This window comes from Lissotriton helveticus, chromosome 1_1, assembly GCF_964261635.1.
Source record: "Lissotriton helveticus chromosome 1_1, aLisHel1.1, whole genome shotgun sequence".
Taxonomy (NCBI): domain Eukaryota; kingdom Metazoa; phylum Chordata; class Amphibia; order Caudata; family Salamandridae; genus Lissotriton; species Lissotriton helveticus.
This window is the reverse complement of record NC_136057.1, coordinates 552,461,557-552,483,787: the sequence shown is the minus strand read 5'-3', so window position 1 is coordinate 552,483,787 and position 22,231 is coordinate 552,461,557. Positions and strand designations below refer to the sequence as shown.

Genomic DNA, 22,231 nt, shown 5'->3' with positions numbered 1-22,231 from the left:
TTATCACGTTCATCAACGTGATCACTAGCCTCATCATCCTTCCCCATTGACTACCCAAACAATATTTTTCTTCTGGACTTAATTCTTTGTGGCGTCACATCCAAAAAACACTAAGGAAATGTTCATTGACCCCTGCAACATAGGGCACCATTAAACACCACATCATTGAATCAGTTTACATCAAAGGCAGCACTCAATCTAGCCTTCTTGTTTATGCCTTCTCTTGATAACTATTTCATGTTGATCTCATACTTGATCTCTCTGCTGCTTTCACTATCATTGATTTCAAAGTCCTAATGAATATCTGCACAAACTTTGAGGAATATTTTTCCCTATTGGTCACCACCTGCTACTCTACTGAAAATTGGCAGCATGTACCAGACATTGTTGTTGCTGAAGTGATCCAGCTAGTGATCTTAATTCACCGCAAAGAAGATTGTGAAGCCTTCTTTGCCATTTACAAAAAAAACGTCAAAATATACTCTAACAGCTTGGTAACAGCACTCTGTTTTACATAGAAGAAAATCCTAATTTCTAAATCAAACTTCAGAAATGTAATCTAAACAGTGATTTTCCCTCACCAGATGAGTGCAGTGCCCAAAATCATGGATTCTCAGCTCTACGTCAGTTTAACTAGTTGAATAATTAATGGAATGTAGAACTGTAATTACATTAATCCCACCCTGGCAGGTATGGAATGGGATTGCTGCAGCCAACTAAAGAAGTCTACAAGAAAAACAGGTCCCTGGAGGATTTATTGCCACACAACTTAATCTTTGTGCTGGTCAAACAATTGATCCAATTCCATCAGGGCAACATTCATGTTTAAAGAAAACAATGATTTAATGGTGTAGACATAAACATATACTGTTTATCAATGTCTAGTCCATATCAAGTGCATAAAATACACATCACATTTCTTTTTTTATGAAGTGGTTTTTAAATTTTGTTACTTTAGTGATGGATTGTGGGCTAGCGATGCATAGCATTACATAGAGGTAGGTGTTTTTTTTATATTTTTCCTTTTATTGGTTTTTGTGGCAGTACCATTGGGAATTACTGGGTCCTGAGGATGTTTTTGCAGACCTGATGCACCAAATGAGACCGAAACCTCAACAATTTGTCCTCTCTAATAACAGTTATAACACCACATGGTCCTTTGAAATCCCTCATTTAAAAATGTGATGAAGTATATTTTATGTACTAGTGTTCAGTGGACCTACATAGGAGGATCCTTGCGCTTTCCTAGATCCTCAAACTGTAATGAATGTGTATATAAGGATCATAAGGTGGTGTCAGTGTGAGTTTGTTGATGTATTGCTGAATCAAAAAAAATTATTTGGACGTAAATTGTGTATAATGGATTTAGTGTTTCGTTGATGCATTTCAAATAAAAAGTATATATTTATGTCTACACGATTTTGTCACTGTTTTCTTTATACACAATTGCTGTGCTATAAGATAAAGTTGTGTCTAAGTAAATCCTCCATGAACATATTTTTCATGTAGATTACAGTACCCAGTTCCTTGAAGGTATATTGGGTCACCCTGTCCAGATAAATATCCTACTAAATAAATCAATACAGGTAATGTTAATTTCCTAATTGTTGAGGTAGTTTTTTTATTCTCTATTGTATGACATTTACGGCTCTTATGGGCAAAAAAACTCTGCATGTAATACAGGTTTTCCAGATATCGTAAGTTGGTACTTGCAATTTACTGAGGAGGATATGGTTGCAATAGTCAGAGCTCTTTCTTTCCACAAAAAGAAACTAGGAGTAATGGATGCTGTATGCTGGGAAAGTGCCAAATTTAGTTGATGCTCAAGTAATATGCACATTTCTTGCTCTTGAAATACACAAACAATATCAAAACTGTGCATTATGAAAAGTTGTGTATTATTTTACTTCCCTCAAGACTGCATGATTAAGGTGTTCTCAGGTGAGGCAGGGGGGGACTCAATGTCATACTAATCATGCAATTTCACCTAATTTTCATGAAATTTCAGGAACAATTCTCAAAAGAAGCAAATAGTTGTGGATCTGAACATTGCAAAAGCTTGAAAGACTTCAAAAAGAGAAGGTAGTTGTAGAGATCAGCTGCCAAATTGACCTTGCTTAGCATTAGGTCATTTGGTTTGAAGCAAAAATGATAGGATCTGATCCACTGAAAGACCACTTTTTCCTTCCACTCTGAATCCAGCTAAATGGCTATTAATTTATAAGGTTATTTCATACCAAACCAGCCCTCTCCAGTCCTCACTTATCTAGCAGACTCAACAGACCCAACTCACTGAAGCACCGTGCCTTAAATCCCACCTCCCAAAGCTGGATGAGCACCAAAACATACATTAACAGACCACTTCACAACTGTCAAACTCAGGACCAGTACTCTCGTAACATGATGCAAAGGTACTTCAGCACTTTTATGTTAAAACGGTTTAATGATCATGTGCCACATGTAGGACTGCCAGATTTTATGAGTTTCAAAATATGATGTACAACAGTGTGTTTGACACCATTTGGGAATTCCAGTAGGTCGCAAATGGACCTGCCTCATCAATATTCATGAGGGAGGTTGCAATTTTTAATTCATTGGGACTGGGCAAAATCACGGGGATGTGACCTGCTGGGGTCAGCAGACCAACATGTCTGTGATTGCTTTTTCAATAAAGCAATGTTTTTTATTTAAAATGTAGCTCATCTTCTTTAAAGGAAAACTGAAGGTGTTTTAAAAATATATATTAACCGTTTCAGTTTCATTTTTTAAGAGCCGGCAGTGGTCCATTTGACCTGCTCTAAAAAACATTTTCGCAACCATTCTCAAACCAGAAGGGATCGCCTGGTGATCCCTACACGTTTGCAAATGGCTTACCATCAACTTGATGTAGGCTGTAAAATACTAAACATTCATACATCCCCTTGCGACTCGCTATAAGGAAGAGACACACATCCCTTGCTAATACTGATTCGCAAACCCTATTTTGCGCGTCGTAATAGATTACAGACTCGTAAAATAGAGTTAGGCCATGTCAAAAGATTCTCAGTTTGCGACCATTAAAACCTTTTGTACATGTGTCCCTTGTCTTTAAATTCAGCACTACTGAATTTAGTCTCAGGCTAATGTATCAGAAGCACTTCAGCACTTAGGTCCTGGATCCGTTTTTAAACCCAATCTGCATCAAGCTCTCTCAATTCTTGTAACACAACGGACCATGAGAGAATGTGCAGACTCTTATTACAATTGACAGTAAAGAATGTAGTGCACACTCAAATTACCTGACTATGAACCATTATTTAAGGCAAGAATGGCCACAACTTATTGATAGTACTCACTGAGATGCGGTTTACAAGCACAGCATTACCACTTTTCCCAGCTAACTACTGCTTTTTAACCAAGTGCACGGAAATAGGCATTAGGGCAAGAGCACATATGTTAAGTGTTACACATCTGCAAGTAAATAACATCTCATACCATACTATATTGAATAGCTGCTGTCCAAATTCAACACCCATCCTGTTTCAAACTTTTACGCACACACATCTTCTAGTCCAACATTATAAAACAGGCAACATTAGTAGATACTGACAAAACTGAACAGAGACTAGTTATCCCAAATTGGACTGCTGATTAATCCAACAACAATGAATGCACAAGAAATATTTGAACCCAGATTTGGGAAGGCATCACACCTACTGATACAGAAATATTAAACCATGTTGAGGACCGTTGCCTCAACTTATTATCTTCACTGAGTCTCAGACTCTAGATCGAGGTGTCTGAGGATCAGTGCACCTTCCCTGGTCAGACCATGTCATAGTTAACTTGCACATACAAGGCAAACTGTGTACTAATACCAACAAGCATTTGCAATGCAATCTGTCTCGCCTTTGGACTTGTACGTGTTTAGCCAGAACTATTGGCACTGGTAATGTGTTTAAGTTAAGTTATAAAAAATACTTATTCTAAAACCTGTAAGCGATCACCAGGTCACCAATCCTATTTGTGTGAGAATAGGTAGACCTCAGGTTAGCAACAAAAAGACATATGATGCCCAAGTTTGGTAGTTATTGTACACGCCAGAAAACCATGGTTCCACCTCAGCATGTTCGGATGAGCTCCACAGAGGGTTAATGCTAGTAGGGGCTGTCAGAGTTACGAATATTACAACGTGCAAAGTGTAAGGAGGAGAAGTCATGCATTGTTACAAGAGGGCCCTGAATCCAAAGCGTTCCCTGACGTAGCAAGTGCCCCTTGTGCCCTTTGTCACCCTATCTCTACCACTGGCACCTCTTGTAACATAGCATTACAGTGCTCAGTAGCTTTACATCTAGGTTTGCTCTTCACAAATCCAATAAAACATCCATACATGTATACTACATTCGACGGACACCAATTTTCAGCTCACATATAAGCAGAAAGATAATAGATTGGTATTTAGCATTTAAGCTCTTTCTAAGAAATGGCATGGAGAGGCTGTATTTTTGTCATACCCCTTTGTATCGGGTATGAACTCCAGGACCCAAGGGCCATTGGCCAATCTAGTGGGGGTTACTTCCCTATCAGCATGGGTTATCTATCAGATTTCACTGAGCACAACAGTGTTTCCATTTCAGATATCAGTTCCAAAGAGTGACCGAGTTTACCAACACCCACAACCAGTGATGTCTCAATTCTAGCACTATGCCCCGATGAAAATTGAAACTTCTCTTGTACTGCCACGCATAAATGTGGGCATGTAGAGTCCACGTGCACACAAATGTTCGAATTGTCACTGGCTTTGCAATGAAGCCTTTTCATAAGTCATTAAACCAAACGGGGACACAACAAACACTCTCTGTAGAGGAAACCTGTTCATATCAGTAACATGTACTTGGATTGTTCTCATAGGTCACTCTGACATACACCTTGTAATATATCAGTTTCTGTACATATGACAGCAAAGAATATGTTAATTCTGTGATTATACATCTTCAAATAATCCTTCCTCGCACTAAGCATTGCTCAGAAAAACAAATATGAGGTAAAAATATCAACAAGATGGCAGTGGACTGTGTTTTGATCTTTAATAAGGGTAGAGTATAGTCAGTGCATATTAATTTCACGTTCTGCATATTTTAACATTTAGCCTGTATTAGTATTAGTCGCATAGTGAGGGCCGGACTTTTTATGATGCAGTGCCTCCCAAAGAAATACATTGCGCTTTGTAGTGTGCACCTCGAGTCAATAATTTTGATGTTTAAAGTAAGGTTCTCTATTATTTGAGAGGAAAAAAAGCAAAAACTATATCCGAATTTAGAACGCTCACCATAGGAAAGAAAAATAAGACGCAAAGTATTTATTAGACAGAAAACATTTTAGCAGTGGTATTGCAACTCCTTACTCGGAATAGGGTGGAGAGGTAGTTATCATCAACTAAAGACTACCGCATATGAACAGGTTAAAGGGAGCAGAGAGGGTGTTTGTAAAGCCCCACTCTAGCACTTGACTCACTTCATGACTCTTCCGGTCCGAGCAGAAAGGAAATGAGAGGGCCGCATGGGCCCCCCCGCACGTATGGCGGGGGCCCCCCTTCCCCTTGCTGGAACAACCGGGGTGGGGCGCGCTTCCCGCCGCGTCAGCGCGCCTTACCGCTGATTGGTGCGCGGCTCCTTCGGGTGACCCTGAAGTGGTAGAATCGCTTCCGGGTCAAAGGGGGGAATCATGGGGCAGACCAGTTGTAACTGGTCTGCCAGCGAGGGTTTAAAGGGCCTGGGATCGCGGGAGACGTTCTCTTGTTCCCGCACTTCCCGGCCTGCCCTTTGCCCCTCCAGCCTCTCGAGGCTGTGACCCTTTTCTCCCCACCCACCATCCCCTAAGGTACATTGTGAGGCTTATTTGTTTGATGTTGTGATATCGCTGCATGCTCTTTTTTCCCACGGTAACTATGTTTTGGTGTGAATTTTTTCCTTAGGCCTTTTTTCGTGTTTACAGGTCAACAAATGTCGTATTTATTGCTATTCCTTGGTCAGGCGGTAAGGTCATGATTGGTGAACAGTCAATTTAAGGTCCTTAGGGGGCGGCACCATTCTTGAATGCGGTCGCCCACGAGGAGGGACAAGTGGTCTCTCCTAGAACTCCAGGGGTAGTACATCCGGTTCGTTGGATGGGTGCTGGGGAGGGGGGAGTCACGCTTTCCTTAGGCTGGTGGCCATTCCGCACGTACACTATGACGTCATTAAACGGCGCAGAGTGCAAGGGCCCCTTTTTGGTTAATGGAGTTCAGGGAGCGTATAGGGGTACCGGGAGGGGGGTAAATACCCTCTCGGTAAACGGGCTGCCTGCGCATGCACACTCAGACGTGAGGGCGTGGCTGTTTGATAAGGATCTGACACCGGTTAGCGACCTTGCCGTAGGCCCAAATTAGGATATGCAGAAAAATTATTAAAATGTGTGACTATAATCCAAATGTTAGATTCGAATAGGAAATATTCTGTATTAGAAATATGATAAGGTTAGCCCTTGGATACCTGTCTACATGGATTGTAATCAAATGTCGATTGTGTTTTTCTGCATAAATAATCATATAAATATTGTTTATTTCAAATTTTTTATTTGTTTTCATGTTTTGATAAATACGGCCGGGGGGTTGTGAGACCCCCCCGCCTTCCAAAGAAACTCCTCTCTCATGTCCAGTTCCTAATGAATGTTTGGGGTGCACAAGGCAGGGGAGGGGGATGGACGGTAGTCCCTGACCATATGGCAATGCCTGCTACCGGGAGGCAGTCTGTGTGCGCTCGATTGGGCGCATAGAAGCAGAGAATAAAATGAAGAGCTCGAGATTACAGCATGAAGGTGCCAAGAGTAGCCCCAGAAACTTTTCCGAGATGAAAATTCCAGGCGATCGTTTGCAATACATTTCTTTGACATCATGCTACAGAAGTCCAGCTTGAAACCAAAAAGAGAGACTGTACAGATGAAAGCGATAGTGGCTGAAACCAACATACCTCCAAAGGAACCAGTAATCCGTTCAAAGGTGGGAGCAACCGGAAGTAACCAGAACATAGGGCTTGGCGTGTCCACACACTGAATAATATAACTCAGACTTTTAGACCAAGATAACACAAACAAAGTCCACGTAAATATAGTTTCATGTCAAATCAAGGTAAATACATATTGCGAATCCCCTGTAAACCTGATTGGGGTTAATATTTGGTGGGCCAAGTAACTAGCTCTACTTCGAGCGGTCTTCTCTGCACCTCGTTGTCTGTCCAAACACCACATTGCTTGCTTCGGTGTCCAGTATGAACCATTTGCACCTGTAGAACTGAAGTTTTGATGAGGGCAAGTCCTAAAGTTATAATCTCTGCTCTGCGGTCACACATTTCCTCTAAACCATAATGCAATGTTCCCGTGCAGACTGGCTATTCGCTGGACGCTACACCAAAAAATACAGATTTTGTGCGACTGAACAAGAGATAATTGATTGATTGATTGATTGATTTTAGATCTTATATAGCGCATATTGTTACCCTACAGGTATCCTGGAGCTTCAGACTAAAACTATGACCAGAGAGGAAACAGGTCGCAGCAGAAAAAATAGAAAGAGACCGGACCTTAGGCCTTGGGATAAAGCCAGGTTTTTAGGTTCCTGCGAAACTCGAACAGAGAGTTGATTTGTCTGAGGTTCTGAGGGAGTTCAATCCATAAACGGGCGCCAGCCACGCTGAAAGCCCTTCCTCCTAACCTAGACTGTTTAAACCGGGGAATCGTCAGCAGGCCAGCACTGGAGGAGCTGAGCTGCCTTGTAGGGCGATACCATGTAAAACTTTCCTGTAGGGGGACAGGACCTAGCTCATGTACTGCTCTAAAAAGCATACACAGAGCTTTAAGGTGGACCCTTTCCCTAATAGGCAGCCAGTGTAGCTCTCTCAGAGCCAAGGTAGTAGAAGAGCTCCGTGGCCTACCAAGGGCCAGTTTAGCTGCTGCAGACTGGATTCTTTGCAGCCCCTGGAGAATGTACAAGGGGGCCCCCCAGATATAGGGAGTTGCAATAATCCAGCCTGCTGCCCACTATACTACTTACCACCAGGGAGCGTGCCTCTTTAGGTAGTAAAGGGAGTATTTTCCGTAGCATGCGAATTAGGGCAAGGCATACACTCGCAGTTTTATTTGCCTGTGATTCCATCTGGAGGTCGTCATCAAACATCACCCCCAGATTACGAACCTTCCTGACCGGGATTGAAGGTTCTTCCTCTGGTGTAAGTCTAATGTCAGATGGAAATTGTCTCGACATCCTACCAGTGGAGGAGTACACTACCTCAGACTTTCTGCTGTTAAATTGCAATGAGTTCCTTCTGAGCTAATTCTGTCATTTACTTTGTTATTCACAGCCAGCCATCAGTGGCCATCGCAGCACTCGTTGTCCCGTGAAATGTTGTGGGGCGGTCCGGTAAACCGAGCGCACCTCGCCAATCTGGCATTTAGATACAAAGAGTGCCCCTGAATCCTCTGGAGCGTTCACTGCCCAATAAGTGGGGCACGACCCTGAGCCTGGACTCTGAAGGTCCAAGGGACATTCGCCCTGTCGGAAACCACGGGCGGTCCAGGGGGAGGCCCTCGGCCGTGCAGACACCACTTCTTATCCCCTGCTGTGAGGTTGTGCACGCGAGAAGCATCTCCGGCAGCAACAAATACCACGTTAATTGCCGCCTCGCTGAGACAAGCGGCGGTTTGAAAGCAATGAAAAGCATTCTTCTTCGAGTATCGCATCAATTAGTCTGAGGCTTGGTGCTAGGCTCTTCTTAAAACAAGCATTGGCAATGCAATAGGACTCACATTTATGTGAGACCTATTGCATTGCAAACGGAGTGCATGCGTGCAACAAGGCACGAAGTGGGGCTGCAGAGAAAAGGCATCGGGCTGCGGGAGGAGGGAGGCACGGGAGGAAAGTAGTCTGTCCAGTAAAGGAGCAGGTAGCCCTGGAAGGACACAAATGACGACATGGCCATCATAAGGAAGGATTTGGAAGCCTACAACCAATAGGAAGGCAGCATTTGAACACAAGCCAATGAAAAAGATGGGCAGAGAGTGGGAAGAGCTTAAACTAAGCTGCTATGGTATATACTGCACGTCTCAACGAGACAGCACAAGTGCTGCCTAGGCAAGACCTAAGAAGGTACCAATCTACCACTAAAGGAATACAAAAGACATCCAATAAAGTTCAATTCTCTCAGGCACAAATCTAAACACTTCAATGACTCAGGAATCCTTTAATGACTGATCCTTTCACTGATTCTCTTTCATACATTCTATGTTATAGATACTCAACATGTTGAAAGCACAATTCTGTGGTGGTCAGAGGTGCTCTAATGGCACCCCAAAATACCTCAAACTAGATGATGAGTTCGGGGACCCTTTCCATGTGGAGTACTGTTTCAAGGATCATCATTACTGGATAAAGATAAATTGGCTCTGCATTGATATTCAAAGCATCAAGATCCTGGTGCTAAAACCAATAGTTCTACTAACCCTCTATTTCACATGGCCAGATTCAATGGGCCCACAGCAAACTCAATTACAAGCACCAGATCCCATTGAAATGGTATGGCACACCACACTTGAAAGTAATCACCAATATTGAATTATACCACAAATGGTGAGTATTCCTTTTACTGTACTTTACACACATGAGACCTTATTCTCATGGGGTCCACTTTGTTGACTTTTACCATGCCAACTACACAGGGTTGCAAAGAAAAGATTTCAAGCACCAATATTTGAACAACTATGGGGCTGATTACGATGTTGGTTAGATCGCAACCAATGGCCTATCGGTTGGATCTGACCGACATCTGCCCATGCGTTCCGCCCGCCACATTATGATGCGGCGGTTTGAGGCAGCATGTGGAGGGACTGACCACTGCTGTTACAACAAACTCAAGGAGCCCGTCGGCCCAGCTGTCGGGATGTAATCTTTACAATAAGAGTGATGCCTTGCTGGCACCACCGTAGGGATTACGATGTCCCTGTCGGTCTGCCTTTCTATGGCAGTCTGACCGCCATAAAAATGCAGACGGCAACATACTTTGGGGGCCTCTAGCAGGGCCCAGTCCCTCCGCAGCTTCCACTAAGAGGTCTGGGGAGCACCTGTGGTGCCCTTTGTGGCAGGCAGCATGTGTTGCCTGCCAGAAGGTGCAATCCATTTTCCGAAATCAGGCTCTGCAGCAACCCTTTTCTGCCCGCCGCATTAGGTAAATGGATGTTTACGATCTCCTCATGGGCGATTGCATAAAATTCGTCGGATGGAATCGCTGACTGCTTGTCGGTCGGTTTCCATTCCAACACGATGCCGGTTGGACGCTCGGCCAATCGGCATTGCAATTAGGGCATATATGTGTTAAGGCTATTCTAAATACAAAGAGCAATTATAATCATACTTTGGCATTGTGCCTAAAATGTGCAACAACACTTTTTATAATTGGAAATACTTATAAAGTAGCATTGGCAAAACCGCTAAATCTGGCTTGGATATAGGGCAGGCATTGACAGACAACACTACAGTCACATACCAAAAGCATATATATATATAATGAAATATACCAAAAAAGCAGGAACACCAAGGAAAGATACAGATCAAAATACAACAGAGACACATGCGCACAAAGGCAATTTCATCAAGAAACCATTTATTTTGTATTGTGTGCTGTTCAAATAAATGAAGGGAACTAAAGTAAACTACTTTATACATAATAGTTCATCCACCAGATCCATCTAAAAAAGGCAGGGCCAGTGAGAGATGGAAAAGGAAGAAAATGTTCAACATTTTGACTTTCAAAAAACTGAAAAGGAACGAACAGTCGCAAATAAAAAACTCACTCATAAGCTTAGTTCAGAACATCTGTGGCTTTTTCAGTTTATATTCTGCAACTGAAAACCACTCCATGATTTCTGGCTACTCTTAGATTCGTGACTTCTTAAGCTGCTAAAATAACCTAGCGGGTTAATTGAACTGCAACTGACATATCTGTGCGACTTGCATATCTTACGTTTGACCATCAAGGTTTATGACACTAAAACCTTTTAGAAAAAGTACCATAAAGCCAATTTATAGTGCCGGAAATCATAAAGCCTGCCAAGTAATTTTTAATCCTGTCTAGCTGTTGTGGAGCTGAAATAAGTAATGAAACATAACAAACATGTACCATTCCTCACAAGTGATGCCTCCTAAGCTGAAGATGTTATATTTGCCTAAACAGTTGCACAACTGGAAGGAACAAAACAAGCTATTCTCTCTCTCAATAAATGGCCCTTATATTATACAATAGCTCAGTGAGGCTCTGGTAATGCACCTCTTTATACAGATTGCAAGAGATGCAGGAGCTGAAAGTGGTGGAACTAATGAATTTGGATCTGGATCCTAGCATTGAACAGCAGATAGAACAATCGCATTCCTGAAAACATTGATGATCCAAAATGTTACTGCTCTAGTTTGAACATCCATTGGCTGCGTATGACTCTTGAAAAAGTGGTTACCATTCAGCTCACACATGTGTTAGGTTCAATGACAAAGTGAGAGATAAATAATCAGGATTTGACCCAAACAGGCCAATAGAGACTGCACTGATTGATGTTCAAATAGCTATTCCGAAGTCTACCACTGATATTTTTGCATATTTCTGCATACTTAAACACCCTTGATCACTCTACTTTGTTTAGGAGACAAAGAAAGGCTATTGGCTATTTCTACAGCTTTCAACAACCTCCACTACCTTTACTCAGTTTGACATTGTTAGATCTGGGGGTCTCAAAGGTAATGTGTAAAGTATTTGTACCAACACTCACAGTAACACAGTGAAAATACCACAAATGGACGCCACACCAGTTTAGAAAAATAAAGTATCTTTATCTAAATTTCACAAGACCAAAACAACAAAAATCCAACATACACTGTTCCAAAATAAGGGGCTAATTAGGATAGCGGATTTTCCGCATCCTCTGGGCCGGCGGAAGCCACCGCCGGCCCGTAGGATGCGGAAAATCCGCTGCGGACCCACCAAAGACCCACCGCCACATTAGGATGGCTGGTGGGTCCTGGTTTCCGTCCGCTGCTTTTCCGCCACGGTTGGCTTACAACCGCGGCGGAAAAGCTCTAATATGGTGACGGTGTCTCTCAGACACCGTCAGCCAGATTAGGATGGGATGGGAAACATGCTTTTCCGCGGCGGCTTTTCCGCTGTGGAAAAGCATGTGTAACATCACTGCGGGGGCCTGTTGCGGGCCCCCTAGGTGAAGTGGGGGTGGGGGGTGCACATGGGGGGTACCTATGGTACCCACCTGCATTTGTATGCGGAAAGCGGCAGGCACCGCGCGGTGCCTGCCTCTTTCTGCATACAAATGCAACACCTGCATTTTTTACATTGCTGCGGGTGCAGCTTGAAGCCGCACCCGCAGCAATGTAAGTAATAGAGGATGTGACCGCCAGGTTGGCGGTCACATCCTAATCGTACAGGAGGGAACGCCGCAGCCCATGCGGACGTTCCCTCCTCCTTAATGATCGCGGACGGACGAAAGTCCGTCCGCGATCATAATCGGCCCCTAAGTCTTTAAAATTTTAAAGGTTTGTACCAAAATAATCCACAGTTGCATCACTTTTAGCCCAAAGTACCTGTAGATGCGACAAAAGTTCTAAGCGGCAGCTGTAGCATCAGAAAACAAGCAATGCGCCAACACCGCAGCACGCAGCGGACGTTTCCGGTCTGTATGGGGAGCGATGCGATACCTTGTATGGATTCCGGGGTGCAGGTTCTCCGGAAGAAAGCGGCTCGCACAGGCACGATGCAACGATCTTCGGTACCGTGACGATCTGTGGTGCAGCGGCGATCCGCAGCGCAGCTCTTCTTTTGCTGCAGCCCCTCGATGCAATGGCGTTGGACTTTGCGTCGATGTTCGCAGCGACGTGATGCAGTCTGCAAACAAGCAGTGTGACGGTTCTCACAGCGACATGAGGCTCTGCGACGATTTTCACTGCAACAGGAATCTTCCTGCACCGGGGCAATGCGCTCCGCAAGTGAGCGATGCGTCAGTTCTTGCAGTAGAAACAGGCGCTGCGACGATCTTTGCAGCGACAGGAATTCTCTTGCACTGTCAATGATGCGCTCCGCAGGCGAGCGATGAGTGCAAAATTGTAGATCTTCTTTTCTTCTTCATTTCCAGCTCCGCAAACAGCAGGCAACAATCTCCAGAGGCCCCACAAAAGGATCAAGCACTCTAGGCAGGTCAGAACTCTTACAGCAGAGTTCAGGGGGGAAGCTTGGGGTGAAGTCCTTTTGTTCCAGGGACTTCTTAACAGGAGGCCAGCTCTACTCAGGCCCTTGGAGATCTCTTCAAGCAAGGGGACACAGCAACTGCAAAGTCCTTCCCCTCTCCTCGGCAGATAGCAACTGCAGGTCACCCCACAAACACACAGCAGGACAGTCCTTCCTCTTCAGTCTTCCAGCTTTTCTCCTTGCCAGAGGTTCCTTCTTGATTCCAGGATGATGTAAAGTCTTCGGGTCTGGGCCCCAGTATTTATACCAATATGTTCTTTGTTCTCTGAAGGCAGAGAGGCCTTTGCCTAGTCCAAACCAGTTCAGGTCAGTCCTGGAGCACTCTGTTTACATAACTCCTTCTTTTCTAGGAGAGGGAGGGGCAGGGTTGTCAGCCTGTTATGTATTATTTTAGGACACCATTGTAAGCTTCCCAATTCATGCCCTTATATAGGTATAAATCACCATATACTTATATAGGCATATAACCGTATTTAGGCATAGGTCATGCAGTCCAAATACGGCAGGGCTACTTCCACTAGTTCTGAAAATTCCACAACGATTTCTTGGAAAAACTCAGCTTCAGCAGCTAGGGACTTCCCCTTGCTTGAATATTGATTTGTCCAAAAACTCATGGAGTTTTCAAAGAACTGAGACTCTTTGATGACGTTATTATGTCCAACTGTACGTCAAGGTCGGCACCTTCAAGGTATAAATATGCCCACACTCGCCCAAGCAAACACATGGGGGTTTGGAGCAGTTCGACTATCTATTGCCCGACGCGCCCTGCTACAGCAAGTGCCGAAGGAAGCCGACCCTCCAGCAGACGCACTGAGAGAGACGCTGTCTTTTCTCCTGCCGAGAAATCCAGCTCCAGTGTTTCCGAGCTACCCTTGCGGGTTGTTGGGAAATCGAGTCCCGAAACCGACCTTCTTCATTCTGAACTAAGGTACGGAGCTGATTAGACCCTTAGAGAAATCTTGAGCAGATTCTTGGCAAAAGAATACTACATTTATGCTACACCTCACTTACTTCTTCCCTATTACTAAGCTTAGGTTAAGTACACCGGGGTAGGTGTATTTTAGAAGCACCAGTTCAGTACTTTTTAGCCTCTGTTATTTATGTATGTATTTATATATGGTTTAGGAACCATACAATGCTCTTACAGTAATATTTTCTTCTACTATTTATACTGTATGCATTATATTTTACAAACAGTGTTACGATTGTAGAAGTTCATTTCTTATGCTTGAGAAAGAAGACTGTTCAATAAAACTTTTTATTGAAAATGCCCGTCTTTCTACTTTCTCTGCACCTCTAGTGAAACGAAGCATGCTCGATTGACTGAGTGAAATATCTATCTATTGTTTCCACGACTCTGAAGATACGTTTTATCTTGGGGAAACAAAGTTGTCATATTTATGCGGTTGTCAGAGACTAATCCCTTCTTGTGAATTCGAGAAAGTTTCTAGTGACCTCTGAGCTAGCTGGCACACACAATTAAGTCTAGTATATTCGATAGAGACCCAGTCGACCTCAATCCTACGTCTAATCTATAGGATATATTATTCCAATGCGCAGAGCCTATTGGGAATATAGGAACTACACTACAAGCCGCCAAGCAGGAGGTGGAGTCAGCATTGTGGTAGGCAGGCACAGCCCTATTCAGGCCCAAGTGCTATCCCCTCCCACCACTCAAGATGCATATGGAGCTTTTCAGCCTAGTGCTGACTCACCCAGGCTCCTGGAGCCACCCCAGGCCCTGTCCCTCACAAACCAGATAGTCAATTCACAAACGGGCAAGGGCACACAGAAAGGTCAGACAAGAAAACAGCCACTTTCTAAAAGTGCTGTTTTCAAACACAGGATTTAAAAAACATCCTTCCGAAAAGATGGGTTATTAAATTCTGAGTTCAGGGATACTAGACTTCAATTTACGAGCTTGCCCCAAGGGACGAAATGCAGGTAAAAGTTATACACAGCATTCCCCATTCTAGCCTAAGGGCAAGATAGCCTTTCAATAGTGAAAAACGAAATGGGCAGTATTTCACTATAGGAGCATGTCACCCACACTAGTGCATGCTTTACCTTTCACATACACTGTACCCTGCCTAGGGGGTACCTTGGGCCTTCCATAGGGGGGTCCAATGCGTACAGAAGGGGAATGGTTAGGCCTGGCCAGTGGGGACACTGGTCAGGTCAGTATGACAGTTAGCAACTGCACACAGGCACTGCAGTGGCAGGCCTGATGCACCATTTTAGGGCTACTCGTGTGGGTGGCACAATCAGTGCTGCAGGCCCACTAGTAGCATTTAAATCACTAGCCCTGGCACACTCAGTGCACTTTACTAGGGACCTACTGGTAAAACAAATATGCCAATCATGGTTTACCAATCACAATAACAATTTATACAGAGAGCATATGCACTTTATCACTGCTCAGCAGTGGTAAAGTGCCCAGGGTCCTATTGCCAACAACAACAAGGGAGGAAGAAGCAAAAAGTTTGGGGATAACCCTGCACAAAGGGCCATTTCCAACAGACATGCAAGCAAGGGTGATGGTCATCACTAAAGAGGGTAGAATCCTTTCTGACTGGCCGAAAATGCAGTGTGTTGTTAGGGATTACACAAGACTGTCACAGGAAGTATTAGGCTTCCACAAGGATTCTGCTTATCATATTTTCTTGTGAATTTCTATCGTCACCAGTACAACAGCTCCTTCTCCATGATGGTGACAGCTTTAATAACGAAGTAGGTGACACTCAGTGTGAGGATTGTTTGTCAACGCTGCTATGACTTAACATTTGAGGGTTGCTGAGGTGATTTCAGTCATCCACCACTGAATAAATTGGATCGGTTTGAGCCTGAATTGCTCCATTTTTTTCACAATGGTACTGCACGCTAACTAGTCAACAGGGCTTTGCTCCTTATAACTGGGCGATGTGGGTATTCAAGTTAAAGACCAAGTGAAGAGCCCAGTAGTTATTTTCAAAATATGAGTTGACACAAGTCTTCTGGGAATCAAATCATCATGACCTCAAATTATTATCTTATGATTTTATACAAATATCAGCACGTATTATACCAGGATGATGAGTACTTATTGCTGACGTGGAGCACTTATTGCTGACGTGGTTATGGATACTAAGTCTGTTTCTCACTTTGCCACTACAATCGGGACCAACCTTCTGAAAATCAGCTTGGCACAGCTCCAATAGGAGCACGTTATCCTCGTCCATCAGGCAATATTTCACTTGAACAGGAAAACAAGCATCACTAGTAAGGGGTAACTTGAGTCAATTGGCACATTGAGCACAAGACCTATGTGTGAACTTACCAGTGACTCTTAGCTCGGCTCAGTGACAAAAACAAACAAGCACTGGCAACACCAAGTTGTCTTGTGTTGTGCTAATCAATGCAACTGCATTGGTGCATGCCTATTTTTGCATAACATAACGCATTAAAGCCCGGTCCGTTGGCTTTGTCAATGCTTGTCAACAATTGATCTAGCCAGAAATGCAGATTAATAGAATAAAAATAAAATGAACAGAAAAATTAATTTGCTCTGCTGATGGGTGAAAATTCCTAATTGCTTTAATGCAATTATGTGGAGTCAATTCACAAAGAGTGGCTGTTCTTAATCATTCAGCTCACGTACAATAAGGAATTATGAAGGCACCACATCCAGGGGTAGAAGAAGTTCTGATTGATTGAAGGCCAGGCTGCTGAGCCCCTGCAACCAAATACAGCAATCTGCAATTGAAATGTGCGCAGCATGTGTGTGTAGAGGTGGATACGGAATTATGACAATGAATGAAAATGTACCAAATTTTTTTCAACACCGATACTTTGAAAATCGCAGCCCACTAATGCTAATTGAAGTCATGTCTAGAACAGGTGTGTAGGAGACTATTGCATTGGAGATGACATAAAAAGGTTAGATCTCAAATCAGCTTTGGTACCATCACCGAACACGGTTTTAAATGTAGCAAAACTGTTTGTGCTCGACAATTATTTACAGTCCTGAAATACAGTCCCCTCTCGTCTTTCTCTCCCCATGAACCACGGTCTTTTCTGGGGAGATGGTTCTACTTGAAGCTACTTTCGATGAAAATAATCGTTAAATTAAAAGAAGTAAAAATCTTTGTCCCATAAAATTCTAGTCCTCAACAGATGTCACTGTTTTCTTAGTAGCATTCTAATCCATCCTGCTAAACCACTGCGTATTAACTAGGGGTGGGCGGAATTTGTGTTGTCGCGCTAAGAAATGCTCTGCAAAACTGTAAAAAATCCCCACGAATTCCGCGAACATGCTTGTTCCGCCCATTTTCAATGCTTTCTTCCGGTTTGCGAATGCTGTTTGTGTGCTCAGGGTGAAATATCTCACGAACACGAATTTTGAAAGCGCGAACGTGCAAAAAATTCCGCAAAGCCGCATTCTATGTGGAGGACAAAATTACCCATATTCCGCAAATTCCGAGAGCGGAACGGAATTTACTGCCCAGGCCTAGTGTTAACCCAATGCACTATTCACTGCGATATGGAAATTACTTTTATTCGCTTTTTTGGCCCAATCGCATTCTAGCACCACAACTGGAATCCTATTTAATGAGTTATGTAACCATGCCATTAAACGCTACATTCTGCTTACAGATAAACAAAAGACTTCATCATGCACACCATAATACATAGGTAATAATAATAGGGGAAGCATGCCGTCCCTGTATCTTATTTTTTGAATATTTTTTGAATATTAAGATTTGCTGCATATGATTGGCTGAATGGACGCAAAGGAATTATGGGAGGGTTTAAGTGCAAAGATATGGTGGTTTACCTGTTTGTGCTGCCTGAGTGGATGTGGGCTCGTAGGGGGGTTAGGGTCAGGGCTGTAAAGATTATTTTTCAGTAGGACAAGTTTTCTCTCTGGATGAGGCTCCAAACTAAATTGGACCCCCTATCCTAATCTTTTTGAGAGCTGAAGAACCGATGGGTAAAGCCATGTAAGACCCAAAACCGTATGTCTGCCTGTTTGACCGCAGTCCCATTGCAATACTTTTGTATTCTGCGCTCCTTTAGAGCATCCAAAGACATGGCAGGTAGTGAGTGGCAATGGAAAGCGGCAATGTTTCAATAAACAGCAGTGTGCCTCCCAAGTCACCTGTTCTACCATGTCAGAGTCACACCAATGAACTGTGGAATGGCCTAGGAAGGGAGGTGGGTGAGATATGGGGAACTTGTGTTGAACATGTACCAGTGAACCATTGGGAAATTACAGTACATCACAGATTTGAGGTACAAAGATAGGTTAGAAATGTTTGCAAGTCTTTTCGCACAAACAGATCTAGAGTTTTGCTTTCTCACTTTTTGATAAGTCAAAAGGAACTTCTAATTTCATTTTGATTTTTGTTTTTTTGCACATACCACACAATTATTCAGAGGAAAAAAAACCTCCTATAGTGGAAATTTTAACATGCAAAAATAAACAATTACATTACAGAAGAAGGACTGCCTTGTACCTCAGAGGGCTACTGATTGGTATTACTTTAACACAGCATGTTACAACTCATGCCTAATGAACATTTTAATCCCATTTCATCTAGGAGGTTAATGGAGCTGGAAGTTGATGCTTCTCCTTCCTGACTTTCATCTGATGATCTACCACCCCACACATGTCGGAGAAATTGGGAAATGCTGTAATGCCAGGACTGGAAGCATCCAATATCTTTTTTTTGTAATCATAAACTAGATTTTACTGATCCAGTGTGTTTTGGATTCATTAATTGTGAAATATATCACATCATTGTACCTGCTGTCAGTAGGTTATTATAAATAGCACATTCACATACAGGCATGCCACGGTTCTGTAAAAAGGAAACAAGACAAACTGAAACAGAAAAAGAAGGAAACCAATACTAAAAGATTGAAAGAACATGGTTTCCGGGCTTTCAGGGCTTTGTGGAATTTAAGGAGCATCGCCTTGCACTTCAGTGAAGGTGACAGGATTTTCAAAGTCTAAAATGGGTCTTTATCAGTAAAATGACTGCAGAAAATCATAGGCTGCACAAAGGTAAGTGTTTGGTGAATATCAATGAGTATGAAGTATTTTTCTTTGATGTCTTTGCCTCCTGGTTTACTTTTATCCAATGTCACACTGGGTGACCAGCATGACTTCTCTGGCCATCCACCTCTGTTCTGTCAGTGTGTTTCGAATTCCTGACTGACACTAAATTGCATGTGGGGTATGTCTGTGTTGTGTATTCCTGACCGATATTAAACAATTTGCTGTGTTTTAGTTGATGTGCAGTTCATCTGTCCTTCCCAATTTGTGAGATGCCTCGCTCTACAATTTATGGCCAGCCCTCCCCCTGAGCTTGTGCAGCAATATATCAGGATCCGAATAGACAATAACATTTGGTAATAGAATGAATTTGTGTCACTTTATCTCACATGGATCCAAAATGTATATGTCCGGATGGTTCAAGAGGAGGGTAACTTCCTAAGTTATTCTTTGAATCCATTGTTCAAAAACCTTCTGTGCGCACGTAGTAATACCTTTTCGTAAAACTACTGTTGGGTGGAATTAAAGCCCATTCTATTTGTATATTTTAAAGAATGGATAACAATATGCCAGGCAGACAGCTGATCTCTCGGACCAGTCAATGAAACTTTTTAGCGGGGTGGAAGATCATTAAAACAGGTCTATGGCAAACAGTTTTCAGCTATGATTACAACCATGTCTTACCTTCTACCTCTGTTCACAATACTACATTGTGAAGGATGTATGACATTACAACGCATGCTTTTACCACGCATGCATTTACAACGCTGTATTTACAACGCATGCCTTTGCAACGCATATCGCTTTGGGGTGCTGGATAGTGAATAGTTTAATTTACTATTCCAACTCCAGTCCCCGTGGATAGTAGGGAAGGTGTTGGATAGTAAATTAAATCTATTCCCAATCCTAGAGCGCCCCCCAGCGCAATGCGTTGTAATGGTTTGCGTTGTAAATACCGCGTTGTAAAGGCACTACGTTGTAAAAGTTGCGTTGTAAAGGTTGTTCACCCATTGTGAATGCTGTTGATTTACACTTTAGATTTTTATAGGTGATGATCATGTGCATGGTACTTAAGATATTTGTAAGAAAATACTCGTGGCCAGCTGTGACAGTATTTAAAAGGTACTGTGAGGCTAAAGGAAGGGGAGTAATACACTTAAACTGAATTCAGACAAGACATATATCCCCATACCTAATGGTCATAGTGCTCTCCAGTAGAAGATATGTTGGGCGGCTGAGATGGACCATCTTCAGATGCCTTCCGCACAGGTAAAGGGCTTGGGAGTGAAGGTCGACTGTCAATTGACTTTGGCATCTGTAGTCTGTTCTATCATTCTGCTCTCATCTCAACATTTTGAGCAAGATTCTCCTTTTGTTATTTCTGGTCAGTAAGCATGACGTTTTGGCAGGATCTAGCTGGACTGCTGATTGTTCAAAATATCTCATCTTGACTTTTTAAGGGGACATATCGTTATGCACATGCTGGTCCTCTGCTTCAGAAATGTAATCGGATTTCTGCTAAGCAGAGGGTTAATTCAGTCCAAGACACTCTGGGGCATATTACCAAGCAGGGCGATAGGCAATTATCGGCGCTTTAGCGGCCGTTTTCGGCCGCTAAGCGGCGATAATTCCATTGCTCTATTAGCAAGCTATCGCTAACAGCAGTTAGCGACAGCTTTAGGCGATAGCGAGCGGTTGGGGTACCGCTTTGCATGTCAGCGATATTTATCGCTAATGACATGCAAAGTGGGCGTCCCTAAACTGTTAGCGACTGAAAGCAGTCGCTAACGTTGCTAACGCCTATTAGCAAGACAGGCGTAGCGATGGAAATATTCCCGCTATCGCCAAAAACTAACGCCTGCTCTGACCAGTTCTTAGCCATGTTATCCAATGGGAGGTGGATAACATGGCTAAGAGCATTTTGTCGCTAATGCGTGAATATCGCTGTATTCTCAGCGATATTCACGCTATCACCGGAAAATGTATCACTTTGGAGATGAACGTTGCTAATAGCACGTTATCTGAGTGATAATTTCCGGCGATGCTTAGCGATAAAAAAGTCGTTGCTAAGCCTAGTTAGCGATAAATATCGCTAATCGTTGGTAATATGCGCCTCTATATTGTACATAACAGGCATAAACAAGCTGTTCTCTGGCATTCTTTAGTAGACCTCTCCAACTACATTGACTGAGTAGGACTCTCGGCTGTTTTAGAGCTAATACTTTGACGGTCCCAAAATGATGGAAGCAAAGAACCAGCGCTGGGGTTTTTCATGTTCTGCTTCTGTGCTATGAAATCATTTTCCTGTTGCATTGCATCTTGAAAAACCCTTGCCTAAATTTAGGTAGCAGCTTAAAACGTACCTTTTCTGCCAGGCTAATTTTTGTTATGTTTATGAACTCAGTTTCAGTAGATCCATCTTGTTTCCGACACTGCTTGCACAGCTGCCACTCAGAGACCCTTGATGATTGTGCATGTCAAATGGTTCATAAGAAAACTTATAGAAAGAGTTACCCTCCAGAGGCACCCAAAGAGCCTTAATAGTATCTTACTCTCCTGATCCCAGCCCTGTTTTGAGTTTATACCAACCAGCAGCTGCTCACCTACCAGGATTCGTGATGAACTCTAAGCGAGAATGACTAACACTCCTGACCTTCAAAGAGAACCTACAACATATACGATCTCATGTTAGTTACTCATTTCTATGTGACTAGCACTCAACTGTTCTTTTGATGTAACTTTTGTAAAGCGCTTTGATACCCTCAACTGGTCTAGTCTGTGCTATATAAAACTTTATAAATAAATAAACAATGGTTAGCACTGTAACAAGAAGCAGAATATGGCTGAGATACATACGTAGCCCTTGATAGTGTCACAAAAGAGTTAA

The 22,231-nt window shown here is 43.0% G+C and overlaps 1 protein-coding gene across 1 annotated transcript in view; it reads right to left on the bottom strand.

Annotated features, from left to right (window-relative positions):
• PIK3C2G (phosphatidylinositol-4-phosphate 3-kinase catalytic subunit type 2 gamma) overlaps positions 1 to 22,231 on the bottom strand; it is a 2,201,800-nt gene that overhangs the window by 978,699 nt on the left and 1,200,870 nt on the right. The gene's annotated exons all lie outside the window — the stretch shown is intronic.